This window comes from Acartia tonsa, chromosome 9 (genome assembly GCF_053477335.1).
Source record: "Acartia tonsa isolate MP-2025a chromosome 9, ASM5347733v1, whole genome shotgun sequence".
NCBI lineage: Eukaryota > Metazoa > Arthropoda > Copepoda > Calanoida > Acartiidae > Acartia > Acartia tonsa.
The window spans coordinates 38,611,337-38,629,364 of NC_137268.1; the positions used below are offsets into that span (position 1 = coordinate 38,611,337).

Below are 18,028 nucleotides of genomic sequence, written 5' to 3' on the forward strand. Positions count from 1 at the left end.
ATTCTTCATTTTAATATCCGCATAATTCTGTCTATAATACGATGCGGGAAATAACCATTCCCCTTTCTCCCTGATTTAACCAAAACGTCTTGTATAATTGATTGACACGACACTATTACGTAGATGTTAGAAAACTTTTGTATTTATTGTTGATTTAATTAGAATAATCAACCATTAAAGTTTTTACATAGTATATTTTCGTTCATCATCCTATGGTACTCAGATACCTATATACACAGCCCCCCAAAGCAAAAAAATATTTCATGATTTTAATTTCCATACTCGTGGAAAATTGTCTAAAATACGATGCTATACATGATTTTTTTAGTATGGCTGATAACCAGTTCCAATCCAATTGATATTAATCGGCTTATAGAAGCCACACTGGAAGTATTATTAAAGATTTTTGAAACAATTAGACATAATAAAACATTAATAATACCGGGATAATTTTGTGTTACATCAGGACATACAGACACAAGTTCTTAAAGAGTTGCTTTGCTCTTTTAAAAAAAAAGTTTTTCATTAATTTCTTTGTCTTGTAAAAAAAATTATAATTTTGATTTAAGAATGAGAAAATATTTAAATAAAAAAGTGCAAAAAAATGTATTTACTCTAAAATAAAGTTCAAAATATACAAACTGTAAAAGAAAAGAATCGTAGTATCGGATGACATCATTTTATTTCAATAATCCTTTAAACGTCTTTTGTATTGTTTTAGTTGACAGGGATATCGTGGCAATATAATTGTGACATTTCTACAGACTATTCTCAATCTTAATATTTAAAGTATTTTGGCTGATGCTTAAGTTTTCAATAACTTATGCCGAATCTATTGAGTTTTCAGGGAAGGTTCACTTAAGTCCAAGATTGATTGATGCTATTTTATGTCTTAATAATAGTTTATTAATCTATAATACAAAGTAGAATGATGTCTACCTGTCCGTCCGTCCGTCTGTCCCTTAAGATCTCAGTAACCACTGAACCGATTGGATTCTACTCTTAATTCAGGGATTATACCTACTGGACCTGTGGTGGATTTAGGCTATTTTCTTGGAGGGTGGGACACCTCCAACCCCCCAAAAAATAAAAAATATTCCTTAAATTTTTTTTAATGATGCAGATGATACCAACTATTTGGTGCTGCACCACATGTAATACATTTTTTTTAATTACCTCTTGGGGCAAAGCCCCTAGAGGCTAGGGGCGAAGCCGCTAGTAAATACAAAGCATCTTGGTTACTTTTACCAAGGCTCGCCAGCTGCATATAAGCCTCAGCTGTCTAAATTTCTTCCTAGACTATCCATCTTTTCGGAATTTACTTTTTTGCACACATAAATTGAAGAAATTTTTTTTACATGCTTCTAAAGGCCTCTAGGGAGCGTAGGCGCGAGTAGCTTTAAAAGCAACAAAGAAAGAATTATATTCTGGCAACCTTGTCTATATAGGAATTATAGATAGGTCTATCATTTTCCAAGAATTATTGCACACCATCAACAATTTTACAACGCCAAAACTATCTGTCTATCTTTCCATTAGTAGATATACCTTTTTTATTTTTATTTATGAAGATGTAAAGATCAAATAAATCTGATATATTAGACAACAAATAGACAACTTATTTTTACATCTATAACGAAAATATGAAAACTAAGTAAATCTCAGATTGACATGCTTTAGATAGAAATATACGCTCTTCGATGGATGTATTATTGTCACACCAGATGTTCATGTCCTCTAATAAAGTGCTTTTGCATTCACCCTCTACCCTTCTACTGGATGAGCGAATTGACCAATAAATGAGTTCCAAGTTAGCAACTAAAATTGACGACAACTTTCCCCCTGTCATAATATCCATATTGTATAATATATTCTAAATATATCCATAGCTCTTGCTATCTTTATATATCTCTCTAACCTATTTACCAATCTATCTATCTATACCTTTCTATTTTATCATCTTCTAGGAACTATTGCCACAGCCACCAACAATTCAACCTCGCGAGCAATTTAGTGGTGTTATAGCACAATATCAGTTTTTCTTTAAAATCAGTGGTGTCGCTCAAAATGCTTAGAGCGATCAACAAAAACTCCGCCCATCTAATTTGTTTTCTAGATTGATATTAAGCGGAGGATAGTTTTTTTTTCCTATGCAGGACCTATACCTATAGGGCTAACCAGTACCAAATATTACCTAACCTAACCTGACCTAAAGTAATAAACAAACAAACAATAAACCATTGCATTGTTTTAGATTCATTGCAAAACAAGGAGGGGAGGGGTTCAGTGTTCGACAAAGCACTTTGCGGGAAGTTGCCAGCAACTATATATTGCGAACCTATATATGATAGAGCTGCAGTGTTTTTATTTTGAGCCTTAGCCTTTTTTGCAGAGCTTGGCAGGCGTGCCTTAGCACCCTATAAGCCTAAAAAGTAAAGCTGCTTGTGTGCAAAATAAATTCAGTAAAGATGGATTGTCTGTTCAGGAATAGGAATATACATTATACATCCAGCTAAATTTAAAAGTTATAATTGGCCGGCCGATTTCACTAATGTTTTCACTCGGCGGCCAAGCCCTGTTTTTTTTGGTTTAAAGTTGTGGGACATTTAGCAGATTTCTGAAAGATAAGGTATAATCTCGGAAGTGTGCATTATCACAAGTAACTTGCAAATAAAAATTTTGATTTAATATTATTTTCATTAATCTGTAATGTAAAAACAGCCAATTTATCTAGCATAGTGCAAAAAGTCAGGTTTTACTCCTCGTGGTTACACAGCCATGGCATAGTTCATACATAACTAGAAATATGACAACTTAAAGGAATATTTTCAAGCAATATTTTTACTGAAAAATTCCATAATGCTACAATATTTTTTTATATTTGTGCAATTTATTTATAAGTTTAAATTTTGTTCATTTAGAAATTTAGAGATCATCACATTTATATAAAAATAACTAGGGTGTGTTTAAGATCTCGCTACCGCTGAGCCGATATGTTTCTTCAGTGCGGGTTTTAGATATTTGAAGGGAGGTAATCCCACTCAAATAATATAGGAAATATTCCCAAAAAAACCGGATATCTATCTTATATAGGAGCCGTTAAAATTTGCTATTAGAAATGTAAACAATAAGTACCTTCTTAAAAAGGCTAAAACATGCACTGAACTTATACTAAACCTCACTGAAAATTGTAAAACTGTCAGAAAAAGAGAAATTAATTCTTTATTTTTGTTACTTTATAACATAGAAAAATAAGTTAATTAATTGATATTTATTTTTACAAGAAAAAACTACGAAGTTACAAAATACGTAGATTTTTTTCTATAAATAACAAACAATAAACCAACGGCATAATTTGGTCTTTGGGTGTTTTTTAATTCCAGCAATTATTAATTTTAGCGATACAAACTTTTTTTTGACATTGTACGTAAATTTGTATTCTTATAAACAAAAAATGTACAAGTATATGTTATATGAAATGATATAATGAAATGAAATATATTTGCAAAAAATGAAAAGGCTGCTTTAAAATTAACATGATGTCTGTTTATGTGTAGCATACGATATTGATAACATCTGAACTGAAGCTTACTCTAGGTCCTGGGATGGTTTAAAACAATTTTCAGAAAAAGCGCTCCTTGACCCCCCCCCCCCCCAACGGTTGCAGTTTGGGTAAGTTCAATTTTTCAGAAAAGTTTAATGTTCCATTAATATTTTTTGGTGTTTTGAATGAAATTTTGTATTCTTTTGTCTCGTGCAAAGTCTAACTTTATCAAGCAAGAAATAGAATTAGGTGCAAATACAGTAAAGTAAAAAGAAATAATATTAGCTAAAAGTAATATTCAAATGATCAAAGCATGTCAAGATGTTTCCAAATTTGATATACCAAAACATAATAACAATGTAATCAGAGGCGTGCAGGAGGAGGGGGGGGGGGTATTTCTCCCTCCTAGCGAAATTATGGGGGTTGATACACCTCCTAGGTGTCCACCCCTCTACAATCACATTGACAATTGGTCTTCAACCTTCCAATACAGCCAAAAGAGGTGTCAAGGTATAAAAGCCACACCCTCTCAAATTTAAGAAAGTGTTAAAAAAGTTGTACCTATTCAGGGACAATAGCTTGAGTTGTAAGTGGATGGACATGTAGGGGGGTGAGACTTTAACCACCCTCTAACACTAAAAATGCACCGCCCTTATTCTCTTCAATACAACCTCCCTCGATTTTGAGTCTAAGAGGGATTTCAAAATTTTCAAAATCTGGATGCATCTTAAGGATTTAAATTTGAGATTAATTTTAATAAAAAAAAATGATCTAGCTCTTTTAAATAACATTAAAAACAACGGCTCGACAGCCGCTCGGCTCTAGATGTATTAAGAATTTATCAGATTGAGGTGTATTTTTAAAAGCGAAGCTTTTCTATAATTAGGGTCGGTCCGTCCGTACGTCCGTAACGGATAGCTTTTTCCGTTAATTTAGGCATGTTAGAATTGTCCTATCGATTTCAAATTTTGTATGGTGATTCCTTTAGTAGTTAGGTACGATTTAGAAAGCGTAGCAACTCTATAATCATTACCAAAATGTCCGTACGTCCATTTTAAACATATTGATTTTTTTACTTTTTTAACAACAAATTTTTATGTGATCATATCATCGGATTGGTCTGATTTTTGATATATTGATTCCTGGGACAACAAAGTATAATGTAATAAGCGAAGCAACTCTATAATCAAGCCCTAAAAATGTAAGTATGTCCATAAAAATTATCCTGTATCAAGCAGTTTTACAACAAATTTACTTACAATTTTGCTTTGACTCTTATAAATTTATATTATGATAATTAAGTTCTAACACTATACAAGTGTTAATGTCCGTTTGTCCTCCCGTTTCAGTGCTTCGCTTTTATGGATGTTGTCATCCTTGTTTTCTCTGCGGCTACAACAAAAAACATTCAGAAGGCTAAAATTTGCTGTGGTCAATCAGCATGGAAAATTAAAAGGATAAGTATTCAAAATAATTTAACTTATAACTCTCAATAAACCATAAATGATACAAGATTGATTTTATCCGCTAAATGAAATTATTTAAAAAAAAAAACAGTTTTAGCTAGGGTTGTGCCGGATACCGGACATTGAAACTATCCAGATACCGGATATCCAGCTGATTTTTAATGCCGGTTATCCGGCCGGATATCCAGTAATTTGCCGGATATCGAACGTCTTCCAGATATTTGGCAGGAACCGGATATCCAACATTAGGAATCAGCCGGATATCCGGTATCCGGCCAAAAAAGTATCCGGCCTAACCCTAATTTTAGCTGTTTTATAAACCTTGATTAAGTGGATAGTATTGGCGTGTAAAATAGCTGGGGGAGCATAGAGTTGACTCTACAAAGGGAAAATTCATTTGTCTTTTTATGAGACCATGTCATAGTAGACCAAAATATTTTTAATCTGATTGAATTGTAAAAATAGATTTTATTAGTCCTATGAATCATGGAACAAAAGGAAGAGTTGTTTCTTTTTATATTATTCAAAGTACTCTGCATGCGAAGAAAAAAAGCAAACAACAATCCCAAGACTTAAATATAAATTATAAAATAGCCTAAAACCATCACTAAACTCATGTAAAGCTTCCCTTAAATAAAGAACTCAATCTTATGGACTTCCTGACATTGATTTAAGTAATGTTGTACTGTAAAGATTATACCTTATTGTTTCAGGAATCCTAAAACGGGCAATTCCAACATAAAAAATAAGAATTTTGTCGGGAATAATAATCCTCAAATATAGAATAGCTTTGCTTTCCACATTTGATGACAACATCCATAGGTTGCAAATGGTGAGTTGAAGAGCAGACATTGAAATCAATAATAGATTAATTTGAGGGAAAAGCACGTGTTTTATATATATATTTTTTTAGCATGACTGAAGTACCGACTGACCCATAAAAATAATAGTGGATTATGTTAGGTATAGGGAATCTTTTTTTAAAAATTGAATAGGCTTGAATAACGCAGAGAAAATAACATTTCTTTCATTGCGTTACACACTGTTGGACAGACAAATGGAAAGAAAGAGTAACTTCGCTACTAAAAACTTATTTAAGAGAAGCAAATTAAGAGGCAGAAATTCTAAGTTTTATTTATGGTGTGATTCCTTTTTACCAGGCAGCCACGTATTTACTCCCCAACTCCTTCCTACCCTCCCTCCTCCCTGCTGTAGCCTGCTGGAGTACCTGGCGCTATAATGATGTGGTGCCAGTGTAGAAGCTAGTTCTAACCTGACCTCCTCCGTAAATATTCCATAATATTCTCATACTATAACAACGGAGTAACTTTTACATAGTATTTTTGGGGGTGTTGCAATGAAATAACAGAAAAAACTATTTTAGGATTAGTACAATATCACCCCCAACCTGTCTTGTTATAATGGAATTATTTAAAGGATAAATTTATAAAGGTTTTGGTATAAACTTAGTATTTCTTAGCGAAACTACTCTATAATTCCAGCGCCTGAATCACTTACCTACAACTCATTTGGTCTGTTAGCCTGCCTGTAATACTTTAGAGGACATCAATCTTTCATATGTTTAAATGTGTGTTTTCCCTTTTGCTATTTAAAAATATGTTTTCTTATCTAGTTAGACTGCTGAAATTATTTGTGGATATTCTTTTGATCAAAGAGCATCTACTCTACAACCCTATATACCCGCCAGTCTGTCTGTTATTCTCATTTTTTTTACTTGGCTGTTATTATTTTCACATTTGTGAAATCACTATGATGGATGTTCTTATTAAAGTAATTTAAAATGTTAGTTTTCAATAATTTTTTTTTGCATAAGTAGGTTCCTGTTAAAATTGTCTTTAAATATTAGGACAAAAATCTTGTGTTTGTAAAGTTTTTTTTGGCTTATTTGATATTTTAACAATAATGTATGATTATTATATTACGCTTTAGTAGTAGCTTTTATTATTAGAAAGAGAATTATATTTATAGCATTGGAGTATATTAATAGGAATAGCAGTATTGTTGCATTTTTAGAGGGAGGGGCAAAAAACAAGTATAAATAGTTTAATTTGCATTTTCTAATTTTTATTAATGTTTTGTTTATCAAAGAAAAGTTTATATAACAAGAACAATTATGTAATTAATAAGTAGTGCAATAATAACAATCTTTAAATTTACATGTATAATGAACAAGTTTAAACTAATAATCTTAAAAGATTAAATTAACCATTTTTGAAAGTTGAAATATAATAAAATGCTTATTATAAAGTTACTTCGCTTTTAAATTGTGCCTAACTAATACAGGTTTTTTTTTTAATAATTACAATAATTCTAATATTTCTAAATTATTGACAAGAGTTTTGCTTACGAACTGACAGACAGACAGATATAACATAAATGTAGAAATCACAGATTATTTTGAAACTATTAAATGCATCCTTAAAGTCAAACTGTGTTCAAATAATTATTTTGTTTGTAGTATTCAATTTTATACATAGTTTTACTCGGGAATTTGACAATGCTTTTGATACATTAGGTTAGGTTAAGTAAAGGCTAGGAGAGCACCACGAGGTTAGCACCTAGCACAGTAGGGTTAGAAGCCTCTGCAGGGAATAAAACATATGCCATGTTTAGTTTGACATAATAGGTATTTGTTTTATACTTGAGATTTATATAACATTATTTTTTTATCAGAAAACTGGAATCAAAAATTGTATCCTGATTTTCAAAATATTCAATAGTTATTTATTGCATAGTATTTTTGACAGCTTTAAGCTTTCGTAAGCCAATTGGTGCCGAAGGCTCGGGTTAACAAAACTAGTATTGATTTAATTATTTTTATTTTAATATTTTTGGAAAATCCATGATTTTTCCGCAAGGCTGAGAACCGGTTCTATTCCAGCAAATATTAATCGGTTTCGATACCATACTGGAAAATTATTTGAAATGAGCTTGATTGATTTCAATTAACCCAGTTAAATCTTCAGCATATTCCGCAAACAAAATTATAAGACAATAAATTTATAAGTATAGATGTATAATCCACACAACTACCTAGTCCAAGTGATGGAGACCCTTTTCTTTTGCTAGCAAATTCTTCTATTTTGTAGGGTATCGATAGTGTTTATATTTCTGACGCTTTTGACTGAGTTCAAACGCCCAGTATAAAATCGGGACAGTGTCCTGTCCCCGTGGGCAGTGTCCTGTCCCTGTGGGCAGTGTTATATTATATAGCTTATGTCCCCTCTATTATTTTACTTTAATTATTAGACATCGAGCTGTATAATTCCGTCTATCTAATTATCGATAATTGAAAAATATTTTCTTAAATATGAAAATGTTGAAAATATTATTAAATTGAATTGAAAAAGTTTGGAGTAAAGTTTGAATTGACGCAAGTATAAACACAGCTTTAGAAACACGACGTCATTAAATACAATTAAGACATTTCAACATGTCACCATAAAAAACATATAGACATTAGACCCTTTTGTTAACATAGACGTTTATCCCCTTAAAACTTTGAAACCCCTCATTTTACCAATATAGAAATTTTGTACAGATACATTAGATTACCCCTCTCAAAATCCTTTGAAAACCACCTTAAAATAAAAAGATAGAGCGTCCCTGTTTGTTAAATATTTTATCTGATAGCCTCTAGGGGCACTTAAGGTAGTAGGGGGAAAAGTCGACCCCATCCCATTTTAAATTTGAGTATCAAAAGAGTAAAAAAAAAATTTTTTTGAGGGGGGGAGGGGGTGAAGACGCCATCCCCAAAAATAGTTTAAAACCTTCCCAGGAGCCATAAGAAGCTTCACTGTAATGGAAAACAATATTGGTTTAGAGGTTAGCGAGATCCTTTGGGACAAACAAAAAACGGTTACTACTTTATATTATAGGATATAAAATTTGTCTCTCATTATTTTAGATTCTATGGAGAAGACAATGGATGATAAATTGATAAAAAACTTTGGACATCTCAAGATTGTACGAACCCAGGAATAAGGTATAACCAACAAGGGTATTAAATCTAAAATAATATTTGAGGGGCAAATGGAGAGGTCGTCAATTTTACGATGTGTTGCCCCCCAACGACAGCTGAAAAACACGTATAGGTTTCGTGATTTTTTTCCGAATAAATTTTGTATTGGTATGAGCTGGTACGAACCAAGTAACATTTGATAAAAGTACCCACAGATTTTATGACAACGAATAACTTTTGGTGCCAGTAAATTTATTCTCCAATGTCCTGTTTCTCCCCAATAGAATCGACAATATTTTTATATTTAAAAAAGGGAGGTACGGAAAGTGTCATAAAAATATGTATAAAAAGGAAGAGAGGAGAAGTGGAAAAGAAAACCCTAAAAAATAGATAGATTTAGACGTATTTTTATAACGTCGCACATGACACTTTCCGTATCTTCGTAAAATAGTCTTGATTGAACTAACGGTCTGTGTGTAAAAGTTTGTCTACTATAATTGTAGATTGTTATTATTTTATAGTCAAAACTTTAGTTTGAAGGCTGTTTATTATCTTCTGTGAACTTTAGATAGTTTGTACACAAAAAGTAATTATATAAAATTAAACTTTTATTTGATAAATTGGTTTAAAACATATTATTTTTCTGCAACTGAATAAAACCATTGGAACTGCCCTATCGATGCAAAACTTTCTATTATGATTCAAATTATAATCTTAATGGTAGTATAAATAACTACAAAAATAATACATATTTTTTGTACAAATAAACAAAATTTTGGGAGGTTTTACACAAATACCTAGTTGAGCGCATAAACCCAACCCTTCTTATTTTAAAACAAACTAAAATTGTACATGGATTTTTTTGTATCTTTGTTTTTATTTTAGGTCAAGTAAGGTTAGGTTATATTGTGTAATAGGTAGATACCATAGTGTAGGGGCACTGTGCAGTTATAGGCCCCGCAGTGTTAGATTCCCCACACTGCACTGGTAAGTAAATTTTGTCTTAAAGTCTTGATTGTGAATTCTAAGCAATTCTTACTCTTTATTACGCAATTAAAGGACGTATTATACTTTACAAATAAGCAGTAGGATATATTTTACTTTTGTTGTTTAGCTTCGATTCTAAACCATTAATGTAAAAATGGATATATCATTACTTGGATCTTGCACCAGATTTATTTGTTCATAAATAAAGTGAAACTTGCAGCAGGCTAAAATAACGATTCTCCCCTTCCACCTCCTTTACCTCATATCCTTCCCTCCTACTGGAGGAACAAACTGACCAATAAATGAGTTCCTTGTTAGCAAGCTAAATAGACGAAATATCCACGTATATTATAAATCCATTTTTGTAAACTGTATTGTTTGAGTAAAACCAATATTTCTACTTGGCGGAATATTCCACTAAAACTTTTCCCAGAACCTATCTTTTCTTTGCTTTACGCAGGGAGGGAGGGGACATTGGACTTTTAATTACACTGGTACCCAAAGTTTTATAACAATCTTATTCGTTGGCTCACAAAATGTATGTCTTTTATAGAACAAACTAGTTATGTACAAACTTTTCAACCAATAATTTTCAGCCTCAAAATGGTAAATTTGTTGTCCTTAGAAAAGTAAACTAATTTATCGGCCAATGTCTTATCCCTTTAGATCCCTGACTTAACGGTTGTTCATCAGCTGTTTATACATTTTAGCAAAAAATATTTCTGTTTATTTTATCAGGTATTTTCTTTCGTAAAACAAGGATGACTTTATACACAATTAGCTAAGGGGACATGAGCTATGTATAACTCTACCCACAAGGTGGGGAATCGTCCTGATTTTCTATTGGGTCAATAAAGTCAGTTAATAGCGTTGAAAATATTAACACAGCTGAGTCCCTACAAGAGAACATAAAGCAATTTACTAGCAGACATATAGGATCTACACAAATTGGGGCAGGTAATTGTCTATTATATGTACATCTATACTTTTATACATTTATCGGTACAGCTACTATTGTAAAAAAATTACTTTATCACATTTTTATACATACTTTATTTTGAAAACTCCAAATGTTGAATGCATTTTAGGGCAGGTTAAATATAAATATAACAAAGACTATAAATGTTCAGACGTTCTAGGGAAAAAAATATGATCAAATTAAATGAAAAGTCCCATATCTTAATTTGTATCAATGTGATTCATTTTGTGATATAAAATCAAAGGAAAAAATGAAAAACTAAAATATTTTTTAAGAATGAAATTTTTTTTGATGTTTTATTTAACACTTACCTGATAATTGTTGAAATAACAGCCTAGCAGCCGACAATGTTCAGGGGGGGGGGGGCTCGCTGCGGCGGCAAATCGTGCAGCATGAGCGGATCAGATGACCAGTAGCAGCTGATTTTTTATATTTATTATTGGCGTGTTGCAAATTTTTAATAAACAAGGATGACAACATCCATAAAAGCGAAGCACTGAAACGGTAGGACAAACGGACATGAACACTTATATAATGTCAGAACTAAATAATCAGAATATAAATGTATAAGAGTTGAAGCGAAATTGTAAGTAAATTTGTTGAAAAATTGCTTTATACAGGATAATATTTATGGACATACTTACATATCTAGGACTTGATTATAGAGTTGCTTTGCTTATAACATTATACTTTGTTGTCCCAGGAATCAATATACCAAAAATCAGATCAATCGGATGATTAGATCATATAAAATTTTTTTGTTAAAAAAGTAAAAAAATCAACATGTTTAAAATGGACGTAAGGACATTTTGGTAATGATTATAAAGTTGCTACGCTTTCTAAATCGTACCTAACTACTAAAGGAATCACCACGCAAAATTTGAAATCAATAGGACAATTCTAACATGCCTAAATTAACGAAAAAAGCTATCCGTTACGTACGGACCGACCCTAATTATAGAAAAGCTTCGCTTTTAAAAAGCTTTGCTTTTAATAAGGCAGTAAGTTCCTAAAAAAGACATAGCCCAAATTGTGTCAAAAATGATCCATGTGACGTAATAAAAATGAAGAATTATCCATCTATTTTAAGGGGGTTTCTTTCCCACTTCTCCTCTCATCTCCCTCATTTTATTACGTCACTTGGATCATTTTTGACACAATTTAAACACAATTTTGGCTTTGTCCCTAAAAGTGTCTGATTTTAAAATCTCAGGTAAAAACTTATTATACTGCAATGGATAAAAGGCATGGCATCAACAACTGAAATAATTCGATAAAAAAAATATTTCTTTATTTCAGCTGATTTTTCGGAGCAGGCTCAGTTAATACTAGGGTAACCCCCCCCCCCCCTGTAACAGCTAATTAATCCAGTTGTTGGATACCCCTTTACCTGGATATAAGGGCTTTATTTACCGTTTGGCCCCTCTTATAAAAAAAACAACAGCTACAATTGGACATGATAGTTTTCCTTTTCAATTTCTGTCTGAAATGAATGCAAAGACAATAATATGAAACTAGGCTCTTGGGAATAAAGTCAGGCACGATATCACGTGCTAACAACATTCTAATAAATATATTATTACTTGGATGTTACACCAGTTTTTCATGTTTTCTAATAAAATGAAACTTGTAGCTGGCTAAAATAACAATCTCCCCCTTCCATCATATTTCCCCCTCCCCTTCTACTGGATGAACGAATTGACCAATAAATGAGTTATATGTTAGCAAACTAAATTGACGACAATTTTCCCTTTACCATAATATCCACGTATATTCTAAATAACTTTAATATTCTAGACAAACCATAGTCGGAGATTTATTGAATATTTTGAATAGCAGAACAATGTAGAATATATACGTAGATGTTATGAAAGGAATTTTTTTGTCAATTTAGGTTTCTATAGACCTTGTAATTTATTGGTCAGTCTGTTCATTCAGTAGAAGGGGAGGGGATTGTTATTTCAGCCCTCTACAAGTTTCACTTTATGAGAGAACATGAAAATCTGGTGTAATATCCAAGTAATAATATATCCATAAGCAGAACACTAAAATATTTTTTATCAATCTCATTTTTTTATCAGTTTAAGATGAAAATTTAAATCTATGAGGAACTGACTTTTTGTATAGAATTTAACACAACTGGGAATTATTGACAGCCTTTAGGCCACAGGATGCCGGTAAACCTTGCTTGGTCATTCATGCGAAGCGGATATTTCTTTTAAAGTTTAATGTTATTTTAAAACTTTATTTTTATTGCTGAAGCCAAGTGCATGTTCCAGGTATGATCCTGCAGTTCCTGACCTCCTATTAAGAGCTACTGTGACCACATTCTTTTTACTATTATTATCTATAACTGAAGCTTTTATCGGCTTATGTCCATTTAATGACTAATTAGTTAAATAAATTTAACACACAATTTTTAACTAGTAGCTGCGCCCCTAGCATCTAGTGACTATTGTCTTTGCAGGGATACGTTGTTAGCCTAAAACTATTCCAAGGCACAAATTTAACAATGAAATAACCCAGAAAAATCTTAGAACCTATGCAAAGCTAAAAATTAGAACTTAACAAGTATCGAAATAAAAAGTTTTAGACCAAACATTTATTTCTACTTATAGGATTAATATGATAAAATTTTCTATTGCAGAAAAAAATCCACGTAACAAAATGAGCAAGTTAAACAGCAAGATCTTCAAGAAGCAAATGCAGGTTACTATATTATTTTTTCTCGTATTCATTCGAAACCGATTATTATACAGTGGATTAGAAACGGTTCTAATCTATACGAAAAATTTATGTCTAGCATCGTATTATATCCAGAGGTGAATTCTTAAAAACCTTTTTTGGCTCACTGCCTCACTAACATAGTAAGGCAAAATTATCCCCTCTAAATTTTTTCATGTAGTATGGCAAAGAAGTTTTAGTCAGGCACAAGTTTTTTAAGATTCCATCTCAGTTTTCTACAAATATAAAAAATAGGTTTAATCTTATAATTGTACATTTTATTTCTGCGGAAAGCTGTCTTTTTTTAATAAACCGCAACACATGAGCCGCAATGGGAAATCTGTAGCCGCATCTAAAATATTATTGAGCTAAAAATAAACGTACATGTATATATATATAATGTAGACAATTACCGGTTTGAAAAGGTATAGACCCCTATCGTCTGCTAGCAAATTGCTTTTCGCCGCTATTAGCTGATATCACGACTCAATACGAAATTGCCATATTGACAAAATTACATATAGCTCATACCACCCTATATTCTTTTACTCTAATGAGCCAAAATATACAATAAGTAAATATTCTGCAATAAATTTCGCTGTTTTTCCGCAAAAATCCGCAGCCGTAGCATACCAAGAAATTAAGTTACGTTTAAAAAGTTTAGATGATTTGTACAAAACATTTTTTTATGATTTGTATTTCCTATTTATCATGTCATTATCCTGTATTTAAGTAACATACTGCAATAAATTTACAATTGATTATTTAGGAGGCCAGTGAAAATCAACAGACAGCCCCTGTAAATGCCCCAATGTTTGCAACGGTACAATTATATATATTTTGTTTGTATAAAAGTATCGAATTATCTCGCTAATTACTGAACTAATATGATTCTCATATGCTCAGGAAGGTTTATAACTAAATATACGTGGAAAGTTGGTACCAAAAACTTCCCAAAAAAATCGCCCTTGCAAAAATATCAACCACCCCCCCCCCCACCAAAAAAAAAAAATCCATTTATTTTTAAAACTAAAATAGAAATTAAAAGGTCGACAGCCCAGCTCCGTCTCTAAAGTGTTCCTGAAGGCCTCCAGGGGCTTATTCAAAATTCGAAAAATAAAGTGGTTATTTCGCTCAAAGTGCCTTGCAATAACAAAATAAATCAATTGAAAAAAAGAAGAATAGTTTTTTTCTTTTCATTTGGGGGATGACAAAGCCCAAATTGTGTCAAAATTGTGTCAAAAATAATCTATGTGACGTCATAAAAATAAGGGATTATCCATCTCTTTTTTAGAGGTTTTCTTTCCCACTACTTCTTTCACCTCCCTCATTTTATGACGTCACATAGATCATTTTTGACACAATTTTGGCTTTGTCTAGTGACTTTTCTTTACTAATAAACTTTTAATTAAATTTAGATTGGCCAGGCTCCTATGGAAGAGCTGAATCCTGACACACTAGGAACACAAGGTAGAATTATATTTATTTATTAGTATGGTTTTATAGACAGTTTTCCGCCGATAAAAAATATATAAGAATTCGGAATGATGCCTTCCTCAATGTCATTGTTTACAAAAATAGATTTTGCCTTTGATTTTATTTTTTTACTCTCATGGAAAATATCTATCTAACTATACAACACATGCTTTTTCATCACGATTCAGAAGTGGTTTTTATCCAGCGGATATGAACAAAATTCGGAAAAAAAGATTAATTTATAAAAGACTTTGCAAAGACTAAAACGTATAAAAAGTGAAACAAGGAAGAATATCTTGTGCTGTACTTAAAGTTAAAAAGTACCTTATGTATTTATCATATAAAAGTTTAGTATCGTTAAAACATATTGAAAAATTCATATTGAAAAATTCACTTATCAATGTAAAAACAGATATACCATTCTATCGAAAGGGATGAGACAATGGCCGATAAATTGATGATGATATACAAAATTAACCCTACTGTAGAATAAAATTAGTGGTTTAAACACTCAACTTAATAAATCAATCCATCAAAATTTACTCAAGTCCTCAAAGTTGTTAACCCAACTAACAACAAAACGTTATTATAAAACTTTGGGGACTAGTGTAATAAAAAGCTTATTGGTCCCCCCCTATCTCTGTTTATAATTTGTTCCTTAGAGTTGTAGAAAATATGAAAATAGTTCTATTTTTTCTGTAGCTTGATGTATAAAATGTTGACTATGGACAGAGTAGCTTCGTTACTAAAATAAAGTGTTTAATCTAAGAATCGATTTATAATTACTTGGATGTTGCATCAGATTTATGTACTCTTTACCTTATCCCCTCCCCTCTTACCAGATTAACGAACTGACCAATAAATGATGTCCATATTAGCAACCTAAAAATTTCTCAAGTCAAATTATCCACCTATTGTATATCCATTAATTTAGGTGATGCAAACTATCAAATCAAGAAGAAACGTTCAACGCTTGGCTTCCTAAAGGGAAATAAGGCGTAACAACAACGCATATAAATTTCATAGAAATTTCGTACAAACACATAATGTATATTAAAATATTAATATATCATAAATGTAAGTTGTAAGTTATAAATTGTAATAAGTGTGTGTAATTGTAAATGTAACCTAAGAGATAGGTAGAGCCAAAAATAAAACCAAAAACTGCTATTTAAAATTTTGAATTCCAAAAAATCCTTTTTTGTTTTCCCCCCAAAGACTAATTTATACTGTTTTAGAAAATTTATGTATTTATAGAAGAAAAAAATATTTAAATAGATTAAGACTTCTGCTATTTTATTTCTATTAAATTAGCAAGTAAGGCACACATTTTATAATCAATTTTAAAAAGTTTTAAAAATGAGAAAATATTTTATCCATAAACTGTATAAATAACATATCAATTAATTGTTATGTTATTTATACAATATGAAATATTTTTAGAACATTTTAGTTGAATGAATTTTTCTCCAACACTTTTCTGAAATTTTGAAAAGACTGATTTTGTCTCCAAAAACTATTTCCCAAAAGATTAGAATGCAATTTTCCAGTATAGCATCGAAACCGATTAATATCCGCTGGATTATTACCCGGTTCTCAACCACACTGAAAGATTATGTATAGTTTTACAGAAATTTTTACAAATATTAAAATAAAAATTATAAGACTAAAACCAATTTTGTTTGTCCGGGCCTGCGGCCCTGGGGCTGACAAAAGTGGTCTAAATCTTATCATTTTTCATTTTAATATCTACGGAAATCTGTCCACAATAAGACGCGATAAAACTTACAATTCAACTTTTCAAGTAAAAATTGACAATATTCTATTTGTATCAAATGTTTTACTAATGTCAATATGAACTAAATATCAATTAAATCTAAATTCTACAACCAAGAAAAACTCAAAATAAAATATAATGGAAATTCTAAATAGGCGTATTTAATAATTAATTTAATATATGCAATGATTTTTTAATAAAATTTGAAAATAAATTATCTTTATTATTTATTTGTTTAATTTCTAACGTCATCTAGTGAAGTAAGTGTATTACCAAGAATGACAACATCCATAAAACTGAAGCTTTACAGAGCCTTCCTTCGACTAATAAACAAGGATGACAACATCCATAAAAGCGATGCCCTGAAACGGTAGGACAAACGGACTTTAACACTTGTATAGTGTCAAAACTGAAAACTTACATTTCTAGGACTTGATTATAGAGTTGCTTTGCGTATAATGTTGTACTTTGTTTTCCTAGGAATCAGTATACCAAAAATCAGAACAATCGGATAATTAGATCACATAAAAATTAGTTATTAAAAATGTAAAAAATCAACATGTTTAGAATGAACGTACGGAAATTCTGGTAATGATTATAGAGTTGTTACGCTTTCTAAATCGTACCTAACTACTACAGGAATCATCATGCAAAATTTGAAATCGATAGGATAATTCTAACATGCCTAAATTAATGAAAAAAGCTATCCATCTCAGACGTACGGACGGACGGACGGACCGACCCTAATTATAGAAAAGCTTCGCCTTAAAAAATCTGCTTGATATAGATTTAAGACTTGGTTAAAGAAATATTTTGAAAAAGGAATTGTACCTAATCGTCCTAGGAATCAACAATTCAGCCATAAAAAAAATTTTGTGAGGAAATTTCTTTTTTTCTCTCTTCTGGATTTTTCCATATAACTTTCTCTATTTCTCTCAATGTACAGTAATGTACAGTTTTGATTATAATTTTAATTTTCATACAGCTCTGCACTTTTATTGGTCGCTCCCGGACCCTAAGGTTCATTAATGTTCCCTTGTGATGCTTTAATGGATACTAGCGGCTACGCCCCTAGAGGCCTCTAGGGGCACTT

The 18,028-nt window shown here is 31.5% G+C and overlaps 1 long non-coding RNA gene across 1 annotated transcript; it reads left to right on the top strand.

The window, feature by feature from the left end:
• The first annotated feature begins 13,600 nt into the window (after positions 1–13,600).
• Positions 13,601–17,149, top strand: LOC145327870 (uncharacterized). The gene is made up of 4 exons (XR_013882267.1): positions 13,601–13,667; positions 14,452–14,505; positions 15,101–15,152; positions 16,093–17,149. It is a non-coding gene; the product is annotated as an uncharacterized LOC145327870 (long non-coding RNA).
• Positions 17,150–18,028: the final 879 nt, after the last annotated feature.